Raw genomic sequence first — 7,771 nt, forward strand, 5'->3', positions numbered from 1 at the left:
GAGAGGAGAGTATCATGCTTTTTGCTCAGTTTGCTTGGTCGATGTATCTATAAAGTTTTGAGGAAGAAATGACATGCCTTCGACACATTTCTTCTGATAAGCACAAGGAGATGGTTAAAGTGAGGTCATCGAGTCAGGGCATCCAGAGCTTTTTCAGGTAGGCTAATTTTCTTGTCGATTTTAGAACTGATTACGAGCATTTATCCCATGTACAAGGTTATGATAACCTTGTCCTCAGAAACCACTGTGTGGTGAAATTACATGAATAAGATTGTCAATGTTTTGCTTTTTTTTCTCTTGATCTGGAATGAATAAATACTTTATTTTTTGGCCCAAAACTCAATTGAATTCTTGAAATTAATTTTTTCTAATTAAAAAAGAGACTAGAAAGTCAAAAGGGGCCTAAGCTTTCGATCATAGCAGAATCTTCGTCGAAGGCAAAATGAGCATCATTTTGCCTCTGACGAAGATTCTGCTAGGATCGAAAGCTTAGGCCCCTTTTGACTTTCTAATTTACTCCATTGGCTCTCTTTTATTAGATAAGCAGTTTTCAGCAGCTTCTTTTTGCCATTAAAAAAGAGACTGTGGAGATGGAGATCTGCATCAATTTCAGTTTTTCACCAAAAGAGGTCGTCACAAAAATATACTCAAAATTTAAGTTTTTGAGCGCTCTGGTGAATAAAAAAATGGTTCCTACACTGTAAGTCTATAATGAAAAAATCATAACTGAATGGAACTGGGTGTTGTTTTTTACAAAAGTGATATTTTAAAGACTTTTTTTTGTGTGTTTGTATGTTGCATAGACTCACCAAAGACAGGGTGGTTGCAGAGTGCAAGTGGTCTGAAGAAAGGTTGGAAAACAAGTATGAGGCACTAAAATAATTTTTAAGCCTCTACTTTCCGTTAACGGCAAATCCGACAACTGATCTTATTTCCTCCTTCCAGTTGTTTTGATTGTTAGACAGTGCACACTGTATTACTTATCCAAGGCTCGACATTAGCAGTGGCCCGGGGCCACCAGAAATTCACCTCGGGCAACCATCATTAAAAAAATGTTAAGTTTTGGTGGCCTGAATCGGGCAACCAATAATTTTCAAAGGAGCGCAATTTTTCTCCCGATTTTGCACGCATTTATCAACTTTCTACAGTTCAAATTGCAAGCCAATTCGTCATGCGCCCTTTTTGTTAATCTACACAAATACACACACACAAAGATTGCATAGTCATGACTGTATGTAGGCCTACCGCTATAGCATACAGTAACTATTATCCGGCCGCGCCGGCCGTCAGCTTTGCATGCATGAAACCACTGCAGCTAGCTGTGTACTGTGCGCTAGCAGACTATTCAGACTCGGGGAGCTGCGATTCAAAATGTTGCTGCTAACAAATCTCCCACAGAACTTTGAAAATCTACGTCAAAGTCGCATTTTACACCAATTAAATGCCCTTCTACAGTCCACATTACTAAAATCTGGTGTAACCTGATTATTTGCCAGCATTAAAAAGAGGAATTATGACCTCTCTTTTGACTCAAAAAGACCGATTTCCAAATGCATTAATAATAATAAACATAAAACACATAGGTGAGTACATCATAGTCCCAAGTGTGCATTTGTATGTATGTTGATACTTGGTTTCTTTCGAAGCTGTGTCTTTTCTAGCCAAAAATAAACAGACAGTTTCTTTCTTTCTTTCTTGTTTATAAATGACTTCTTAAACCACTCTTGAGGAAGTAAATACTTTGGGAAGGCATTTCATTGATATGAAATGTGAATTTTTCCAGCATTTTGGCAAATATAGGGAAGGACTTTTCTCACACTGTTTTTTCAAGATATAACTTTTGCCGTTTTCTAATTTTTTTTTTCTTTCATTTTTTTTATAGTGGTTAAACCATTTATACCCCTTCCCATTGAATATACCTGATTAAAGAATATGTTTGTACTGAAAAATAATAATAATTTTCCCCATTTTTTATTAATTTTGTTTTATTCATTTTTCTTTCATTTTCTTTTGTTTGTTTTTTCTCTAAAGTTTTTCTTTTCTTTTTTTTCCAGTTCTTTGTTTTTTTCTTTCTTCATTTTCTTTCTTTTGTTTTATTTCACTTATTTATTTTATTATTTTTTTTCTTTTTTTAATATACTATTCTAAAAATTATTTTTGTTTGTTTCCCCCTTTTATGCAATGTTCTAATTTGCAGCATATTTTTCTGTGATTTTCTCCTGCTATATATGCTGGAAAAGAGAAATAAACTGGATTTGGGGCCTGCATAATCTAGGTTTTAGGATTCAAAAAGGAAGAAAGGAAAAATCATTGTTTTGTACATCTATCTGAGTTTGCTATGCACTATTTATTTACTTTACCATTATGATTGTGTGTCTATACGGAGATTTAAAAAAAAGTCCACACAACCTGGGAACAATTTATATATTACCACAAATCAATTAGCAAAGTAAAATAACAGCAAACAAGATTTACATACAAGATGTACAAAGTGAAAGTAACTTAGTGGTAGTGGCTGCAGAATTAATATTTCAGAATTTTGTTTTATTCATTTTTAATTAATGTTTTTCTTTATATTTTTCAGGGCCACCAAACTTTAATATCGGGCCACCAAAAAAAATTATTTGAAGGTTTTGGTGGCCCGAATGGGCCACCACCAAAATAAGTTAATGTGGAGCCTTGACTTATCATCAGGACCGTCCTTGCGGCATGGTTCCTGCCCTGGGCTAGCAAGACAATGCCATGGTAACCATATATTCACTTCATTGCCCTCATGACATCACATCTATAAAGCAATACTGGGGGCGGGCGTATTATTATTAATCACCTTCAGTGATATTTCAAGATTATACTAGCCCTTCAGTTTCACTTGAAAATAATAGTTGATATTTGATATTTTTTTTCATAGATGATTTTTGGTTTTATTTTTATATCCTGAATAGGTCATCACACAATGATGGTGGTGTTACCAATGCTAAGGCTCTCTTTGCAGCATTTTTGGTGGAGCATAATTTACCTATCGCGTCATCAGATCACGCAGGTCCAGTTTTTCGTAAAATGTTTCCTGACTCACAGATAGCTACAAAGTATGCATGTGCTAGGACTAAGACAACAGATATAATTCATGCCATGAGCAAGAAGACAGCATCAGACATTACAGAGCATGCACGTAATTCACCATTTAGTTTGGCTACAGATGGCTCCAATGATTGTGGGTCTGATCAGCTTTATCCAGTGTTGCTAACTTACTTTGATAACACAACAGGACAAGTCAAAGAGGCATTGTTGAGCTTGCCTGCTTTTACAGAGGGTTATTCTACTGGTGAAAACATTTTCAAACTGCTTGATAGAGAACTGTCAAAAGAGAGAATTCCATGGAGCAACTGCATCACATTCGTTGCTGACAATGCTTCAGTCATGCTTGGAAGATACAAAGGTGTTGCAACTTTCATTCAGGAGCGTGCAGACTGCTATGTTGTTGGGTGCCCGTATCACATGGCGCACACCACAGAAAAGGCATCAAAATCACTGCTAATAGCTATTGATGAGCTACTTATAGATATTTACTACTACCTTGACAAGAGTAGTAAGCGTCAGAAAACATTGAGGGCTTTACAGACTTTATGTGACACAGGAGCTAGAAAGATTTTGAAGCATGGTGCAACCCGATGGTTGTCTCTAGGAATCTGCATTGACCAACTTCTATCATAGCGGGAACCTTTACTACTATTCTTTAAAGAGGAAGTGAAATGTAACACTGGAAAGACAGTATCAAAAATCCTGAAAAAGGGTTCATCAACTGAGAAGAATGCAAAGGAGGCTTCTACAAGAAAACAAACTTCAACAGCGACCATGAAACTGAGCTCATCTACATCTGCAGGAAAGCACACTTCAACAGCGACCCTCAAACAAGGGTCTTCTACATCTGCAGGTACATGTAAGCAAACTTCAACAGAGACCCTCAAACAAGGGTCTTCTACATCTGCAGGAAAGCAAACTTCAATAGCGAGCCTCAAACAAGGGTCTTCTACATCTGCAGGAAAGCAAACTTAAACAGTGACCCTCAAACAAGGCTCATCCACGTCTCCAACTTCACAAGGCAAGTCTGGTCAAAATAAATTGAAAAGGAATGCAAGTGGACCTCAGAGTGCAGATACATTACCATCCAAACGTCCTCTTCTAAAACCAAAAGCTGGAACCAAAGATAGACCATGTATCCAGGAGCGGGTATTTAGTATTGTGAGAAAAAATAAGACAGACTTCAGAGGCTCAATGACTCTTGATACTCTACAGTCTCTTCTCACAAAGAAGATCGGGAATGCATATTCACAGGAATCCCTCAGAGACTTTAAACAGGCCACATATAAGTCTTTACAGGGCCAGGCAAGCTCATCTACCACGACTGCAGCCCCTTCCCCCTCTGGACAATAAAGGTATTTTCATGTCGAATGCATTCTTTTATGAATTATTAAAAAAATCATTTTCTTTTAACATAAATCTACTGTATTGCCTGAAGTATATTTTTAGTCAATAACAATTCATGAAATCTCTCTAATGTGCATTTAATCTATCTGCAAAAAGTTTTGATGGTTTAGACAGCTGTCAGTTACTATCAAATGTTGTTTCTTAATGTGTTTTGCTACCCAAAACTCCCATCCGTGGGACAACGTTCCGCCGCTCCCTATCAAAATCATACTTCCGCGAAATCTACTGGATTCTATCATCCCAATGTTGGCAGCTCTAGTAATCATTTCTCCCAATTCGGGCCTATATTGTTTTGTCTAAATGACATATTATTTTGAACGATGGCTGACTATTTTCGTTAGACTCTAATCTTTCTTTTGATACAATGCATTTCAAATAAAATTTCGAAAATATATGTTACTGATGATTTATTCCTTATTTTTTGAATTTTTATGCTGGAGAGGAAAAACTGGCAGCTGTGTGTTGCTGCCCTCTACGTTCGTTGAGTTAGGCTTTTATCAAGGCTTTCTGATTAGAATTTTCGATATCCTGGTCAATCAATGCGAGCGACAAGTTCTGAACGCACAACATATTAGCCAAGCACAGCACAACTGGTAAAGACGTCTGTCAGGATGATGACATCATCTAAGATAGCAACTTACGATGACCAACGAAAGGATGTCTATGTTTTGATCATCGTTTGAAAGGAATTACATACTTTGTAACTGCGGTCTAAGGTGAGATATTTCTGAATTTTATATATTTGATTGTCAAGTTGTACAGGTATGTAATTTCTTTTTTTATAATGTGACATTTTTATGTACAAAAAAAAATTATCAAAAATTTCCGCCGAATGTCAGATCTAACGTTACTGCTAATACGTTGTCTTTAGACTTTACGTACGGGCCAACAGTCAACACTTCAGTCTAGATAGATCTTAACCCAGGGAGCCGAGGACTCGTCCGTGTAATATTACGCAGAGGGTACTCTCCAAAATGGGGTAGAATGGGGTCGCAATGGCACCCCAAATAAAAGGGGAAAAAATAAATTATGCGCTTACCTCGATTATAATTTTATATGGATGAAGGTCTATGATGACACAGAATCCTAACATCGAGGCACAAACTGGACCCTCAAAAAAAGAAAAAGTTCTGTCTTGTTCGTTCTCCTTCTTTCAAAATCGAAAACAAAATGGCTGATCAATACCGAGAACGAACACGACATAGAGGTCTAACTCTTCCTTTTTTTTTTAGTTATGAGTTAGATAGATATAGATCTATGTATTGGTGAGTGAGGCCAACACAGTTCAGCGGAATTAACCAAAACACAGAGACTGAAGCTTTTTGGTCTACTCAGTGGTCACTCACACGTATTGCGAGGTTAGTATGCTATACTAACCTCGCACTAAGAACGTGTTTACGCGATGGATTCTAGAGTTGTCGGTTAACATCACTTCATAATAAGAATGTTAGCCGAAACTCATTCTGCTACTCACCAGGGCTTTTTCTGGTGAAAAGCGTTCCATTTTCAATTTTCAGAATATTTTGTTTTATATAAAAGCACATAAAAAAGAGCAAAATCGCTTACCTCGGCCTGGAAAGTAGCTTTGCATACATGTCTCTTCCACGGATATAAAAGGAAGGACGTTGGGGGCGCTAATACAATTCACAACCTTAATTCAGCTTGTCGGTATTTTTTAAACTAGATTCTTGATTCATTGTATGCGCAGTTCCCATGATTGTTTGATAGAATATAGACACCAATAAATGCGATAACTTAAAAAACGTACTTTCTATATTATTTTTGCTGACGATAATACTTTTTGGAAAACATTCAAAGCGATGACAAATTAAACCAAAAAAATAGAAAATTCTACGTACCTTGAACGAAGCACGCAGTGCTACCGTTTGTCAATAAACGTTCCACCAAAGTCTTTACAGTAAAAAGATTGGACACTTTGCCGACTCCGGGTAACGCTTTGCATCGATTTACGCGTACATGTGTAAAATAGTTTTTGTGCCTAGTCTTTCCCTTGTAGTGTCTTTGATATGAAGATAAATTGCGCGCCCTCTTTAGCTAATTAGACGAATAATTTGGGAAATGGAAGCAACCTATTTGAGGGATATTCATCATATCAGGGGGAATTGACTTCACATCGTTCGGTAAGTTCGACAATACACCAGACGGTGGACTGTACTGTTTCCAGAAGAAGTTTCGTAGAAGCACTTGATTTTATTAAACCTCGCCTGAAATTTGCGGGAGTTTGTTGCAATTTTGCATGCACCGTGCCTTCAATTTTCCTGTACACGGCGGCAGTAATGCACCCATGGTATGCATTCAGCAGTGGTATGAATTTAATCTCCAGGAGCCTCCCACCCCCCGGAAAAAAAGGACCCTGGCTGCAAATATACCATAGCCATAGTTACCCCGGGCGAAGTTCGTGCAGGCTCCAATCCACTTCACTACCGCTACACCACGCTCCACCTACCCGACTTCGGGACCGTGAACTAGTTCGGATATACCGAGTGACAAAGGTGATATCAAAAACTGGTTTATTGTAAAAATTAAAGAAAAAAATATACCGAGAAAGAAAAATAGCTTAATTTCTTACTCTTCACCCTTATTTCACTCTGTGTCCATCCTCCGGTTATCCTCAAAATTGGTGATTTTGGGCCAGTATCAAATTCCTCACACGTATTATTCACAACCGATTTCAAAACATTGCATGCAACAAACATAGAGGGCAGCAATACACATCAGTGTTGCTATTAGGAAGATCCATTCGATACGCGCATACAATGTTTTGAAATCGGCCGTGAATAATACGTGTGAGGAATTTGATACTGGCCCAAAATCACAAATTTTGAGGATAACCGGAGGATGGACACGGAGTGAAATAAGGGTGAAGAGTAAGAAATTAAGCTGTTTTTCTTTCTCGTTATATTTTTTTCTTTAATTTTAACAATAAACCAGTTTTTGATCCCACCTTTGTCACTCTGTATAGCCGAACTAGTTCACGGTCCCGAAGTTCGGGTAGGTGGAGCGTAGTGTAGCGGTAGTGAAGTGGAGCCTGCACGAACTTCGCCCGAGGTAAGGCATAGTATATGGTTGGAACTACCCCTTATCACCTAATTTTCTAAGCATTGTATCTGCAAAAATATTTATCAGTTTTACCTAGTTTTCGTCTCATTTGTGCAGAAAATTGAGCAGATCAGATTCCCATGTTCCGATCGGCGACTCCGATTAAGTTCGCGTATATGTCGGTGAAAAATGAATACGACGATTTTACATTTGCACCCTTCTTTTG

Source organism: Lytechinus pictus, chromosome 3 (assembly GCF_037042905.1).
Source record: "Lytechinus pictus isolate F3 Inbred chromosome 3, Lp3.0, whole genome shotgun sequence".
In the NCBI taxonomy this organism is placed as follows: domain Eukaryota; kingdom Metazoa; phylum Echinodermata; class Echinoidea; order Temnopleuroida; family Toxopneustidae; genus Lytechinus; species Lytechinus pictus.